Source organism: Heterodontus francisci, chromosome 2, assembly GCF_036365525.1.
Source record: "Heterodontus francisci isolate sHetFra1 chromosome 2, sHetFra1.hap1, whole genome shotgun sequence".
Classification (NCBI taxonomy): domain Eukaryota; kingdom Metazoa; phylum Chordata; class Chondrichthyes; order Heterodontiformes; family Heterodontidae; genus Heterodontus; species Heterodontus francisci.
The window spans coordinates 212,272,666-212,288,346 of record NC_090372.1 but is presented as its reverse complement, the minus strand read 5'-3'; the positions used below and the strand labels follow the sequence as shown (position 1 = coordinate 212,288,346).

Sequence of the window (15,681 nt, the reverse complement as noted above, 5' to 3'; positions counted from 1 at the left end):
GGTGTGAGTAAAGACACGGGCAACAGAGTTTTGGATGACCTTAGGTTTATGGAGGGTAGAATGTGGGAGACCAGCCAGGAGTGCATTGGAATGGTCAAGTCTGTAGGTAATGAAGGCATGAATAAGGGTTTCAGCAGCAGATGAGCTGAGGCAGGGGCAAAGTCGGACAATGTTACAGAGGTGGAAATAGGCGGTCTTAGTGATGGCATGAATATGAGGTCGGGAGCTCATCTCGGGGTCAAATGTGACACCAAGGTTGCAAACAGACTGGCTTAATCTCAGACAGTTGCTAGGGAACATTGACAGGAGGGTGAACTGTGGCAGAGGGAGGCGTGAGTTAGCTGAATGAGGTACAGTGGTGGTAGATTTGCTAATTAGGTGGTCTTTCTGCAATTATCACACACCTGCATTTCCAAGAGGGGGAGGTGCCAGCACAACAGTGGCGCAGTGGTTAGCACCGCAGCCTCACAGCTCCAGCGACCTGGGTCAATTCTGTGCGGAGTTTGCAAGTTCTCCCTGTGACTGCGTGGGTTTCCGCTGGGTGCTCCGGTTTCCTCCCACAGCCAAAGACTTGCAGGTTGATAGTTAAATTGGCCATTATACATTGCCCCTAGTATAGGTAGGCGATAGGGGATGTGGTAGGAATATGGGATTAGTGTAGGATTAGTATAAATGGGTGGTTGATGGTCGGCACAGACTAGGTGGGCCAAAGGGCCTGTTTCAGTGCTGTATCTCTAACTAACTAACTAACTAACAGAAACTCCAGCAATAACTGAGAGTGTGAGCACAAGAAGGGACAATCATCCTCCTGCCCTCTAACAGGTTAGTGCAATGACAGGTGTGGTGCAGAACAAGAGGAAAAAGTAACTGAGGAAGGAGATACCTTTTCTCAGTTCTGATTATGAAATTGAGTGAAGGAGCAATATGTTGGAAACAAGTTCCCCTCCAAGTCACACACACCATCCTGACTTGGAACTGTATCATGTTCCTTCACTGTCGTAGGGTCAAAAACCTGGAACTCCCTCCCTAATAGCATTGTGGGTGCACCTACACCCAAAGGACTGCAGCAATTCAAGAAGGCAGCTCACCACCACCTTCTCAAGGGCAATTAGGGACTCTAACATCCCCAGAATGAATTTTTAAAAAAGTGTTTTCTATGAGTTTGGTACTCAGCATTCAGTCATGAAGTTTGGAGCTGATCTTGGCCTCCTGCTTCAAGCTAGTTGACGTTGGGGTGGTTCTACACTGGGACTATGGAGATAGGAGGCCAGCTTTCCCCAGTAAAAGCAGAAAATGGTGGAAAACACTCAGCAGGTCAGGCAGCATTTTGGTAGTAGTGATCATAATTCAGTCAGATTTAACATAATTATGGAAAAGGGCAGAGATAGAACCGGTGTTAGAGTTAGGTATACTAACACCCTGAGAGTAGCTGTAGCTAGTTAATTAAGTAGCTAGCTTAAACTGGTTTGAGCTCCAGCGGAGCTGACACAGCATTGTTTTCAGAGTATAAATTCAGGCGACTCTCAGTGCTGCTTGAGGGAACAGAGTGTTAAGAAGGGAGTTTGGTAATTGAGGGAGTTCGGTGAGGAGGGGAACATAAATTAAGAAGAAAATAAATTTGAGTGCACAGAGTTTAAAGTGGGAGTTTGGTGCGTGAGGGAGGGGCTCCTTTAATTATTTCTTCTAACTTTTTTTAGCCTCCAGTAGCTGCCTGTCTCTCCAGGAATTATTGGTTAATTTCCAGGACTCTGGTGTGAGGAACAGTACGGAGAAGTGTGAAGTGATGCTCTATGCAAGGACTGATATGGAAAGACAGTGTACTATAAATGCTATGGTTTTAAAGAGTATGTGAGCAGAGAGATCTTGGTGTCCATACACACAAATCCTTACAGGAGGCAGGGAAAGTTGATAAAGATGGTTAAAAAAACATATGGGTTATTTGGGTTTATAAATAGAGGAATGCAATATAAAAGCAAAGTGATGATGCTAGAATTTTATAAATCATTGGTTAGGCCTCAGTTGGTGTTTTGGGGACAATTCTGAACATCACACATCAGGAAAGATATAAAGGACTTAAGAAGGGTGCAGAGGAGGTTTGCCAGGGATGAGGGACTTTAGTTATGAGGAGAGAGTCGGAATCTGGAACATTCTACCTGAAAAGGTGGTGGAAGCTGATTCCGTAAATCATTTTAAAGAGCTGCCACAGGCACAATGGGCCAAATGGCCCCTTTCTGTGCTGTATGTTTCTATGAGAATATTGTGTGTTGTTGTTTGAACACTTTCTGTTTAAATAGTTATGTCGATGTTGGAGATTGGCATAAAAGGCTGTTTGACTGACACTCAAGAATCATCCAATCAGGTCAGAGTCTGTTCGCTTACCAATCGGTGCGGGAAGGCGGAGCACAGTGAGGATTGGGTGACCAATAGGAGGGTGTGGGGCAGGGCAAGCAGTTGGAGGTGAGAGGTCAAATGCTGAAACCTGCAGGATTTACATCCAACAAGAGTTGACACCCCTAACTAATGTAAACCATGACAAACTATTTCCCCTTGTCCTGAACAGCAGGAACCCAAGGATATGGCCTGCATTTAAATACAAAACGAACCTGCAGAAACAATATTTCAGCAAGTGAGTGTTCAATCTACGGAACTGGGGAGGCGGTGGATGCATCTAGTATCAATTCATTCAAATACAAATTAGGCAGATTTCTTTCTGAAAATAACACTTTGGGATAGAGGGGATGAGTAACTTGAGACGTGACGTGTGGTAAAGTGTAACATGCTTGTGAGGAACAGGCGACATTGGTTGGACTCATAGTTCACAAAGCTCTCCAACACTGGAGGTTTCTCCTCGCCTTGAGTTGCTGTCTGTTGTTGAATGAATGGAGATTTATTGCTATGCTCAGTCCAAAAATTCCCATTATCGTTGTATCCTGTGACTAACCAGAGAGTAGAAGGTGAAGTAAATGGGCCTTTGTCCTTCTTTCTCTAATAATTTCCATGTTCTTAAATTCGGATACTGAGCTTAGTGGAATGCTGCTTTTAACCATAATGATGATGTTCAGATGAGCTTTGTCACTTGTTGTAAAGTTCAGGCCCTCAGTTTTATTATTTTCCATCCAGAGTCTGAATTGGGTCTTCTCACATCTGGCACTATCCAAGGGGATCTGCTGCAGACTTCCACCAGTGCAGTTCCGAAAGAGCCAGGTGTACAAAGGAAGCAGGTACGGGCAGAGGGCACGTGAGGGAAGAGTGTAGTGGGTGACACTCTCGCCTCGGAGTCAGAAGGTTGTGGGTTTGAGACCGACTCCAGAGACTTGAGCACAGGATCCAGGCTGACACGCCTAGTGCAGCACCGAGGGAGTGCTGCACTGTCAGAGACGCTAGGTTTCAGATGAAAGATCAAACCGAGGTCCCATCTCCCCCTCTCAGGTGGACGTAAAAGGTCCCATCTGCTACTTTGACGAAGAGCAGGGGCGTTCTCCCCAGTGTCCTGACCAATATTTATCCCTCAACCAACAACACTAAAAATAACAGATTATCAGGTCATTATCATATTGCTGTTTAAGAACAAAGAACAAAGATAATTACAGCACAGGAACAGGCCCTTCGGCCCTCCAAGCCTGCGCCGATCCAGATCCTCTCTCTAAACATGTCGCCTATTTTCTAAGCTTCTGTATCTCTTTTCTTCCTGCACATTCATGTATCTGTCTAGATACATCTTAAAAGACTCCATCGTGCCCGCATCTACCACCTCCGCTGGCAATGCGTTCCAGGTGCCCACCACCCTCTGCGTAAAGAACTTTCCACGCATATCCCCCCTAAACTTTTCCCCTTTCACTTTGAACTCGTGTCCTCTAGTAATTGAAACCCCCACTCTGGGAAAAAGCTTCTTGCTATCCACCCTGTCTATACCTCTCATGATTTTGTACACCTCAATCAGGTCCCCCCTCAACCTCCGTCTTTCTAATGAAAATAATCCTAATCTACTCAACCTCTCTTCATAGCTAGCGCCCTCCATACCAGGCAACATCCTGGTGAACCTCCTCTGCACCCTTTCCAAAGCATCCACATCCTTTTGATAATGTGGCGACCAGAACTGTACGCAGTATTCCAAATGTGGCCGAACCAAAGTCCTATACAACTGTAACATGACCTGCCAACTCTTGTACTCAATGCCCCGTCCGATGAAGGAAAGCATGCCGTATGCCTTCTTGACCACTCTATTTACCTGCGTTGCCACCTTCAGGGAACAGTGGACCTGAACACCCAAATCTCTCTGGACATCAATTTTCCCCAGGACTTTTCCATTTACTGTATAGTTCACTCTTGAATTGGATCTTCCAAAATGCATCACCTCGCATTTGCCCTGATTGAACTCCATCTGCCATTTCTCTGCCCAACTCTCCAATCTATCTATATTCTGCTGTATTCTCTGACAGTCCCCTTCACTATCTGCTACTCCACCAATCTTAGTGTCGTCTGCAAATTTGCTAATCAGTCCACCTATACTTTCCTCCAAATCATTAATGTATATCACAAACAACAGTGGTCCCAGCACGGATCCCTGTGGAACACCACTGGTCACACGTCTCCATTTTGAGAAACTCCCTTCTACTGCTACTCTCTGTCTCCTGTTGCCCAGCCAGTTCTTTATCCATCTAGCTAGTACACCTTGGACCCCAAGCGCCTTCACTTTCTCCATCAGCCTGCCATGGGGAACCTTATCAAACGCCTTACTGAAGTCCATGTATATGACATCGACAGCCCTTCCGTCATCAATCAACTTTGTCACTTCCTCAAAGAATTCTATTAAGTTGGTGAGACATGACCTTCCCTGCACAAAACCATGTTGCCCATCACTGATGAGCCCATTTTCTTCCAAATGGGAATAGATCCTATCCCTCAGTATCTTCTCCAGCAGCTTCCCTACCACTGACGTCAGGCTCACCGGTCTATAATTACCTGGATTATCCCTGCTACCCTTCTTAAACAAGGGGACAACATTAGCAATTTGTGGGAGCTTGCTGTGCACAGATTGGCTGCTGCGTTTCTTACATTTTCAACAGCGGCTACAATTATGTAAGTTCCTTCTTTTCTCTCTGGCTGTAACAGGTTACTGGGAGCAGGTGGATCTGTGGGATGAGATTGAATGCAATAGCAGAATGTTGGCAAGCGAGCAAGTAATGGAGCCTTTACAAGTCGCTCCCTCCTGTTTTGTTTGGTTTTGTTTTCAGAATGGGTTGAACTGCTTTCTATGAGACAATAGGAAGGTGTGTGCAATGAAACCAGCTTGGTTAAACATGGTGCACTGGTCCAATTGTTAAACAGGTGACTCTGTACAGAGAGGCCTGACTTCCTGTTGGAGCTGCCTGAGGGTTGCCAGGTCTGGTTGGATGCTTTCCTGGAGGTTTCAACACTTGACTTGCACCTTCCCCAGTCAAACAGCCTTTTATCCCCAGCTCTAAATATTTTTACAACGAATAAACACAAGTGTTGAATGAAAATTTACAACAAAAAAAAAATTTTTTTTTAATGCCCCTATGATTTTTCACCCTGTTGGTTCTTGCAGCAGTGTCTGGTAGATTAATCTTCACGTCCTGGAGACTTCAGGGCAGTACTGGAGGGTTGGCAATCCTAAGTGGCCTACTGAGCAAAGAGGATATGGGAACAGGGTGGGTAAACGTGATTAGAACCATTTGCTTGGGTAAGGTAGACACCCAGTATGGACTAGATGGGCCAAATAACCTGTCTTAACTCCTATAAATTCCATTAGGTACTAACTGAGATGATCTTTAACCCTTCCTTATTACATTGAAAATTGCTGCACAGAAACAGGCCATTCATGCCAACAAATCTGTGCCAGTGTTTATACTGAACACGAGCCTCCTCCCACCCTAATTCATCTCACCCGACCAGCATATCCTTCAGTTCCTTTCTCCCTCATGTGTTTCCTATTATGCTTCATTGCAATTCGCCTCAGCCACTCCCTGTGGTAGCAAGTTCCACAGTCTCACCGCTCTCTGGGTGAAGATGTTTCTCCTGAACTGGATTTATTAGAGACTATCTTATATTTTTTGGCCCCTAGTTTTGGACTCCCCCTCAAATAGAAACATCTTCTCTATGTCTGCCCTATTGAACCGCTTCATCATTCTCAAAACCTCCACTAAGTCACCCCCTAGTCTGTTCAGTCTTTCCAGTTCATTATAACCTTTCAGTTCTGTACAGTAGGATATTGTATGAGAAGCCTAATCACTGGTGCCATCCCCCAATTCCCCATTTACTGGTACCACCCACAATTGTTTTATTCATTCATTGGCAAGGCCAACCTCCCTTGAGGAGGTGATGGTCAACCGCCTTCTTGAATCACTACAGTGCATGTGGGTTAAAGTTTTTCATGCTACTGTGATACAAGTCAGTGACTTTGCTCGGCTATTTTAGAGTTAAGAGTCAATTTCTGTTGGTCTCCAGTCATATATAGATCATGCCCAGTAAGGACAGCAGGTTTCTTGCTATCAAAGGTATTTATGCGTGAGTTATCACCACTACTGATACTGACTTTTCAAGTACACGTTTATTGAATTAGCTGAATTTACGTTCCTTAGCTGCTGTGGTGGGATTTGATCTCAGGATTACTTGTCGAGTAACATAGCCACTGTGCTACCGTATCCTACTCCCCCCCCCCGCCGTTACTGCTATCCGCCAATTCTTAAGGAGGAATACAATGCTTACAACTTGGTAGGAATAACGTTGGAAAAGTTGAGGGGAACAGCTAACTCAACAACAACAACTTACATTTATATAGCACCTTTAAGGTAGTACAGCGTCCCAAGGCGCGTCACAGGAGAGTATCAGTCAAAATGTTGACACTGAGCCACATAAGGAGACGTAAAGCCGAGTGACTTGGTAATGTTAAGGAGTGACTTAAAGGAGGAGTGAAGGTTGAGGGAGGGAATTCCAGAGCTTAGGGCCGAAAGGCATGGCCATCAATGGTGGAGTGATGTGGAAGAGGCCAGAATTAGAGAAGCGCAGAGATCTCGGAGGCTCGTAGGGGCTGGAGGAGGTGACAGAGATAGGGAGGAGGTGACAGAGATAGGGAGGAGGTGAGACCACAGAGGGATTTGAAAACAAGGATGAGGATTTTAAGAGCGAGGCATTGCCCAACAGTGAGCCAATAAAGCTCAGTGAGCACAGGGGTGATGAGTGAATGGGACTTGGTGCAGGTCAGGACACGGGCAGCAGTTTTTGGAGGAGCTGCAGATTTACTGAGGGTGGTAAATGGGAGGCCAGCCTGGAGAGAATTGGACTGCAGTCAAATAGCTCACCGAGCTGGGCTCTGTGTGAAGAAGGGCCTTGTCTTTGAGGTACTGGAGAGGAGCCAGTGATCACAAAACCGTAGCCCAAGAAATGGAATCACTTGCTACATTCAGAAGGTGAGAAGGAAATTGGGAAAAAGAAGAGAAAGGATAGGCTCCTTTCAGGATGGATATTCATGAAGAAATTTGTAAGGATTGAGTTGACCTATAAGAATAAAGAAAGACTTCAGAACATCCTAAAATTGTTTACATGCAGCCAATGAAGTACATTTTGAAGTGTAGTCACTGTTATAATATAGCAAATATGGCTGTCAATTTGTGCACAGCAAGCTCCCACAAACAGAAATGAGTTAATGATCAGATGAACTGCTTTTTAGCTTTTTTATTCATTCTCGGGATGCGGGCATTGTGGATAAGGCCTTGAAAAGGTGGCAGTGAACTGACTTCTTGAACCTTCTGACAGAGAAAACTTCGATCAGGCCTCTCCGCTCCTGACAGAGCAGGCCTCAGTTCATGCCTGTGAGCTCCTGGCCTCACTCCAGGCCTCTCAGTTCCTGACAGAGCAAGCCTTGGATCAGGCCTGTGCTTCTGAGAACAGGCCTCACTCCAGACCTCTCAGCTCCTGACAGAGCAGGTGCCAGACCTGGTCCTTCAGTTGCTGTCAGAGCAGGCCTAAGACCAGTCCTCTTCCGGAATCAGGGCCACGCTGGTGGAAAGGAAAAGAGATCATTCTATTTTTTTTAAAAGTTAAAACAGAAAGCTGGTGCATCTACGGGCTGCCTACAATTGTAGCAAAGGCGCTAAAATACATTGCCCCGGAGGTTTTTTTGGAAAAGGTCCCACCTTGCTTTCTTTTTACGCTCCATTACCATGGCAACCGCAGCTCCATAATTATTTTCTTTCCCCCATGCCGAACCTAATGTCAGAGTGGTCAGCTTACAATAACACCTTTCATCATACTGCCAAACTCTGGGTAGGAATTCATAAATCCTGTTAAAAATCACCTTTACTTGACATTTACTGATAATTGCATGATTTTGAGAGAGGTGAGTGGGGGGCAGGTTTGATTCAGTGCCAGGGCTGTAGTGGAGATGCATACCTCACATTCCTCTTATTGTGCCACTTAACAAAAGAAACAGTAGCATAGTGATTCTTTTACTGTTCCCTCCCTGAACTAATGAGCTGGAGGCATGAGTTCAGATCTCACAGTGCTTAATTAAATAAATCTGGAATTAAAACTCTAGTATCAGTAATGGTCACAGAGTCATTGAGTTATACAGCACAGAAACAGGCCCTTCGGCCCATTGTGTCCATGCCGGCCATCAAGCACCTAACCATTCTCATCCCATTTTCCAGCACTTGGCCCGTAGCCTTGTATGCTATGGCGTTTCAAGTGCTCCTCTAAATGCTTCTTAAATGGTGTGAGGGTTCCTGTCTCTACCACCTCTTCAGGCAGTGCATTCTAGATTCCAACCACCCTCTGGGTGAAAAAAGTTTTCCTCAAATCCCCTCTAAACCCCCTGCACCTTACTTTAAATCTATGCCCCCTGGTTATTGACCCCTCCGCTAAGGGAAAAATTTTCTGCCTATCTAACCTATCAATGCCCCTCATAATTTTATATACCTCAATCATATCTCCCCTCAGCCTTCTCTGCTCTAAGGAAAATAAAGCTAGCCTTTTCAGTCTCTCTTCATAGCTGAAATACTCCAGCCCAGGAAACATCCTGGTGAATCTCCTCTGCACCCTCCCCAGTGCAATCACATCCTTCCTATAGTGTGGTGCCCAGAACTATACACAATACTCCAGCTCTGGCCTAACTAGTGTTTTATACAGCTCCATCATAACCTCCCTGCTCTTATATTCTATGCCTCGGCTAATAAAGGCAAGTATCCCATATGCCTTCCTAACCACCTCATCTATCTGTGCTGCTGCCTTCAATGATCTATGGACAAGTACACCAAGATCCCTCTGACCCTCTGTACTTCCTAGGGTCCTACCATCCATTGTATATTCCCTTGCCTTGTTAGTCCTCCCAAAATGCATCACCTCACACTTCTCAGGATTTGCCACTGCTCTGCCCATCTCACCAGCCCTTCTATATCATCCTGTAATCTAAGGCTTTCCTCCTCACTATTTACGACACCACCAATTTTTGTGTTATCTGCGAACTTACTGATCATACCTCCTATATTCATGTCTAAATCATTAATGTATATTACAAACAGCAAGGGTCCCAGCACCGATCCCTGTGGTACACCACTGGTCGCAGGCTTCCACTCACAAAAACAACCCTCGACCATCACCCTCTACCTCCTGCCACTAAGCCAATTTTGGAGCCAATTTTTGGTGACCATGAAACTACCAGATTGTCCTAAAACCCATCTGGTTCATGAATGTCCTTTAGGGAAGGAAATCTGCTGTCCTTACCTGGTCTGGCCTACATGTGTCTCCAGACCCACAGCAATGTGGTTGGTTCTTAACTGCCCTCTGAAATAGTCTGACAAGCCACTGGGTTGTATCAGACTCCGTTGGTTCATGAAGGTGGCTCACCACCATCTTCAAAAGGGCAATTAGCAATGGGTAATAAATGCTAGCCCTGCCAGCAATGCCCACATCCTACTTATGAATTAGGAGCAGGAGTAGGTCACTTGGCCCCTTGAACCTGCTCCGTCATTCAACAAGACCATGGCTGATCTGATTGTAACCCCAATAACCTTTCACCCCCTTGTTTATCAAGAATCTATCTACCTCTGCCTTATAAATATTCAAAGACTCTGCTTCCACCACCTTTTGAGGAAGAGAATTCCAAAGACTCAGAACCCTCTGAGAGAAAGAAATTCTCATCTCTGTATTTAGTGGGTGACCCCTTATTTTTAAACAGTGACCCCTAGTTCTAGATTCTCCCACAAGGGGAAACATCCTTTCCACATCGACCCTGTCAAGACCCCTTAGGATCTTATATGTTTCAATCAAGTCGCCTCTTACTCTTCTAAAGTCCAGTGGATACAAGCCTAGCCTGTCCAACCTTTCCTCATAAGACAACCCGTCCATTCCAGGTATTAGTCTAGTAAACCTTCTCTGAACTGCTTCCAATGCATTTACATCCTTCCTTAAATAAGGAGACCAATACTGTACACAGTACTCCAGATGTGATCTCACCATTGCCCTGTATAATTGAAGCATAACCTCCCTACTTTAGTATTCAATTCCCTTTGCAGTAAATGATAACATTCTATTAGCTTTCCTACTTACACGCTGTACCTGCATATTAACCTTTTGTGATTCATGCACTAGGACACCCAGATCCCTCTGCGTCTCAGAGCTCTGCAATCTCTCACCATTTAGATAATATGCTTCTTTTTTATTCTTCCTGCCAAATGGACATCCTGAGAATAAATGAGAAAAAAAAGGATGGGTTCTACAGCTCATGTTACTCCCAGTTTGACTCCAAGCCAGCCTGGTGAGTCTCTTGAGAGGAAAGAGAAAACACACACACAGGACATTAGGAAGCAAGAAACCTGGGAGCAGGAGGGGGACATTCAGCTGCTTGAGCCTGTTCTCCCATTCAAATATATCGTGGCTGATCTGTATCTTAACTGTATCTACCTGCCTGGTTTCTGTAACCCTTACCTAACAAATATCTCTCAATCTCAGTTCTGAAATTTTCAATTGACCCTCTAGCTACAACAGCTTTTTGAGGGAAGAGAGTTCCAGATTTCCAGCACCCTTTTGAGCAAACCCTTCCTGACATCACTTCTCAATAGACTGTCTCTAATTGTAAGGTCATGTCCCTGTGTTCTGGACAGTTCCACCTGAGAAAATAGTTTCTCTCTATCTAAATTATCAACTCCTTTAATCATCTTAATTAGATCACCAATTAATATTTTATATTTCATATTCAAGGGAATAAATACAATCTATCCTCGTAATTTAAACCTTATAAAGCTGCAAAACTTGGAGTGAGTTACAGACTGGAATCTAATTGAGGTGTTCGGGTGATTTATATAGAGAATGATAGATACCTGGGAGTGAGTTACAAACTGGGATCTAATCGAAGGGATTTGGATAGTTTATATATTAAATAATGGATACCCGGAGTGAGTTACAGACTGGGATCTAATCGAGGGGTTTGGGGGGTTTATATATAGAATAATGGATACCCAGAGTGAGTTACAGACTGGGATCTAATCGAGGGGTTTGGGGGGTTTATATATAGAATAATGGATACCCAGGAGTGAGTTACAGACTGGAATCTAATCGAGGGGTTTCAGTGGTTTATATATAGAATAATGGATACCCGGGAGTGAGTTACAGACTGGAATCTAATCGAGGGGTTTCAGTGGTTTATATAAAGAATAATAGATACCCAGAGTGAGTTACAGACTGGGATCTAATAGAGGGGTTTGAGGGGGTTTATATATAGAATAATGGATACCCGGAGTGAGTTACAGACTGGGATCTAATCGAGGGGTTTGGGGGGTTTATATATAGAATAATGGATACCCGGGAGTGAGTTACAGACTGGAATCTAATCGAGGGGTTTCAGTGGTTTATATATAGAATAATAGATACCCAGGAGTGAGTTACAGACTGGAATCTAATCGAGGGGTTTGGGGGGTTTATATATAGAATAATGGATACCTGGGAGTGAGTTACAGACTGGAATCTAATCGAGGGGTTTGGGGGGTTTATATATAGAATAATGGATACCCGGGAGTGAGTTACAGACTGGAATCTAATCGAGGGGTTTCAGTGGTTTATATATAGAATAATGGATACCCGGGAGTGAGTTACAGACTGGAATCTAATCGAGGGGTTTGGGGGGTTTATATATAGAATAATGGATACCCGGGAGTGAGTTACAGACTGGAATCTAATCGAGGGGTTTCAGTGGTTTATATATAGAATAATGGATACCCGGGAGTGAGTTACAGACTGGAATCTAATCGAGGGGTTTCAGTGGTTTATATATAGAATAATGGATACCCGGGAGTGAGTTACAGACTGGAATCTAATCGAGGGGTTTGGGGGGTTTATATATAGAATAATGGATACCCGGGAATGAGTTACAGACTGGAATCTAATCGAGGGGTTTCAGTGGTTTATATATAGAATAATGGATACCCAGGAGTGAGTTACAGACTGGAATCTAATCGAGGGGTTTCAGTGGTTTATATATAGAATAATGGATACCCGGGAGTGAGTTACAGACTGGAATCTAATCGAGGGGTTTCAGTGGTTTATATATAGAATAATGGATACCCAGAGTGAGTTACAGACTGGGATCTAATCGAGGGGTTTGGGGGGTTTATATATAGAATAATGGAAACCCGGGAGTGAGTTACAGACTGGAATCTAATCGAGGGGTTTCAGTGGTTTATATATAGAATAATGGATACCCGGAGTGAGTTACAGACTGGGATCTAATCGAGGGGTTTGGGGGGTTTATATATAGAATAATGGAAACCCGGGAGTGAGTTACAGACTGGAATCTAATCGAGGGGTTTCAGTGGTTTATATATTGAATAATGGAAACCCGGGAGTGAGTTACAGACTGGAATCTAATCGAGGGGTTTCAGTGGTTTATATATTGAATAATGGATACCCGGGAGTGAGTTACAGACTGGAATCTAATCGAGGGGTTTCAGTGGTTTATATATAGAATAATGGATACCCAGAGTGAGTTACAGACTGGAATCTAATCGAGGGGTTTCAGTGGTTTATATATAAAATAATGGATACCCGGGAGTGAGTTACAGACTGGAATCTAATCGAGGGGTTTCAGTGGTTTATATATAGAATAATGGAAACCCGGGAGTGAGTTACAGACTGGAAACTAATCGAGGGGTTTCAGTGGTTTATATATTGAATAATGGATACCCGGGAGTGAGTTACAGACTGGAATCTAATCGAGGGGTTTCAGTGGTTTATATATTGAATAATGGATACCCGGGAGTGAGTTACAGACTGGAATCTAATCGAGGGGTTTCAGTGGTTTATATATAGAATAATGGATACCCGGGAGTGAGTTACAGACTGGAATCTAATCGAGGGGTTTCAGTGGTTTATATATAGAATAATGGATACCCGGGAGTGAGTTACAGACTGGAATCTAATCGAGGGGTTTCAGTGGTTTATATATAGAATAATGGATACCCGGGAGTGAGTTACAGACTGGAATCTAATCGAGGGGTTTCAGTGGTTTATATATTGAATAATGGATACCCGGGAGTGAGTTACAGACTGGAATCTAATCGAGGGGTTTCAGTGGTTTATCTATAGAATAATGGATACCCGGGAGTGAGTTACAGACTGGAATCTAATCGAGGGGTTTCAGTGGTTTATATATAGAATAATGGATACCCGGGAGTGAGTTACAGACTGGAATCTAATCGAGGGGTTTCAGTGGTTTATATATTGAATAATGGATACCCGGGAGTGAGTTACAGACTGGAATCTTTATTAATTTCTTTGTCTGTTGATAAACTATAATCTGACTGAAAAATGGTGCAGGTTTGAGAGGATCCTCCTCTTCCCTTAACAGCCAAAGTTGGGCAGGTCAGGCGCTTGACCTGTGCTGTGTGTTGGACTGGCCAGAGTCCGGGCTCCATTATCAGTGCCTCAGAGGAATAATGTTGGGAATGGCCATGATGCAGAGACCTAACAGGCCTTGTGGAATTACTTAGTGCCTTGTGTGTTCCTACTGAAATCAGCACATCAAGGAACAAACAGCTGCTGCCTTCAAACAAGCTGGCAGTGCCAGGGTCTCAAAGGGAGGCCATGGGTGGTGGGCATGTTGCTATCATTTTTTACAAGTTGGGTGAAGGGACAGAGTGTATTGTTGCTAAATTTGCTGATGCCACAAAGATAGATAGGAGAGTAAGTTGTGAAAAGGACATAAGGAGTCTGCAAAGGAATATAGATAGGTTAAGTGAGTGGGAAAAGATCTGGCAGAGGAGTATAATGCGGGAAAGTGTGAACTTGTCCACTTTAGCCAGAAAAATAGAAAAACAACATATTATTTAAATGGAGAAGATTGCAGAACTTTGAAATGCAGAGGGATCTGGGTGTCCTCGTACACGAAACACAAAACATTAGTATGCTGGTACAGCATGTGATTAAGAAGGAAAATGTAATGTTGTCGTTTATTGCAAGAATGGAATATGAAAGTAGAGATGTTTTGCTACAGTTGTATAGGGCACTGGTGAGATCACATCTAGAGCATTGTATACACTTTTGGTCTCCTTACTTATGGAAGGATATAATCGCATTGGAAGCAGTTCAGAGAAGGTTCACGTGACTGATTCCTGGGATGAGAAGGTTATCTTATGAGGAAAGGTTAGACAGGTTGGGTCTGTATTCATTGGAGTTCAGAGGGATGAGAGGTGATCTTATTGAAACATATAAAAGGTCCACAAACAGATGAGCCATGATCTTAAAGAATGGTGGAGCAGGCTCGAGGGGCCGAATAGCCCACTGCTTCTCTTAGTTTACATGTGCGTATGTTCTCCTCCAAGCCACACACCATCCTGACTTGGAACTATATCGCCGTTCCTTCACTGTCACTGGGTCAAAATCCTGGAACTCCCTTCCTAACAGCACTGTGGGTGTACCCGCACCAGATGGACTGCAGCAGTTCAAGAAGGCGACTCACCACCACCTTCAGAAAGGGCAATTAGGGATGGGCAATAAATGCTGACCTGGCCAGTGACGCTGACATCACTTGAGTGAATAAAAAAAACCTCTACTGCTCCCAAACACCATGAATGCAATCTCAATCATTGACGTCCCCCGTGTCATCCCCAGCCATTGCAGCCCCTACCCCCACCCAATTCGGTTTGGTCTTTTAAAAGCACCAGAATGTTCCAGGAGCAGGAATTGCTCTTATATTTTAGCAAGAAGTGACTAGCTGTATGAAAAACCCTGCTCTTCTGTGTCAGTATCTGTCTCAAATTAAGTGGTTTCAATTCCTTATGTGGGTTTTACATAGCTTGTCTTCAGCACATTCCTTCGAATGCATTGCGACACCAAATACTTTCTTAAAGCTCCAGCCAGGGGAGGATAGTTGAGGGGTGCCGGGTAACTGCTCAGGAGCACAGACTGAGAGCAGTGAAGACTATTTATTCCTCAATCAATGGCCAATGAGAGGTGGATGGAGGCAACTCCTTCTTTCTGTGCCGACAAAGCGACCTCGTTCGAGCTGAGCTGGGACAGGATGGTACCAGGGGTTTCAGTTATGTGGAGGGAGTAGAGAAACTGGGGTTGTTCTCCTTAGAGCTGAGGAGGTTAAGAGGAGATTTTATGGAGTCGTTCAAAATCATGAAGGGTTTTGATGGAATAAATGAAGAGAAACTGTTTCCCCTGGCA

General features: G+C 44.2%; 1 protein-coding gene across 3 annotated transcripts in view; it reads left to right on the top strand.

Annotated features, from left to right (window-relative positions):
- Positions 1-15,681, top strand: part of vill (villin-like) — a 166,685-nt gene that overhangs the window by 63,192 nt on the left and 87,812 nt on the right. Inside the window, exon 2 of one of the 3 annotated variants that reach the window (XM_068015724.1) lies at positions 3,121-3,221. The exons of the other annotated variants lie outside the window; for them this stretch is intronic. The gene's annotated coding sequence lies outside the window, so the exon portion shown is untranslated. The remainder of the gene's footprint in view (positions 1-3,120; positions 3,222-15,681) is intronic. 3 annotated transcript variants of the gene reach the window in all.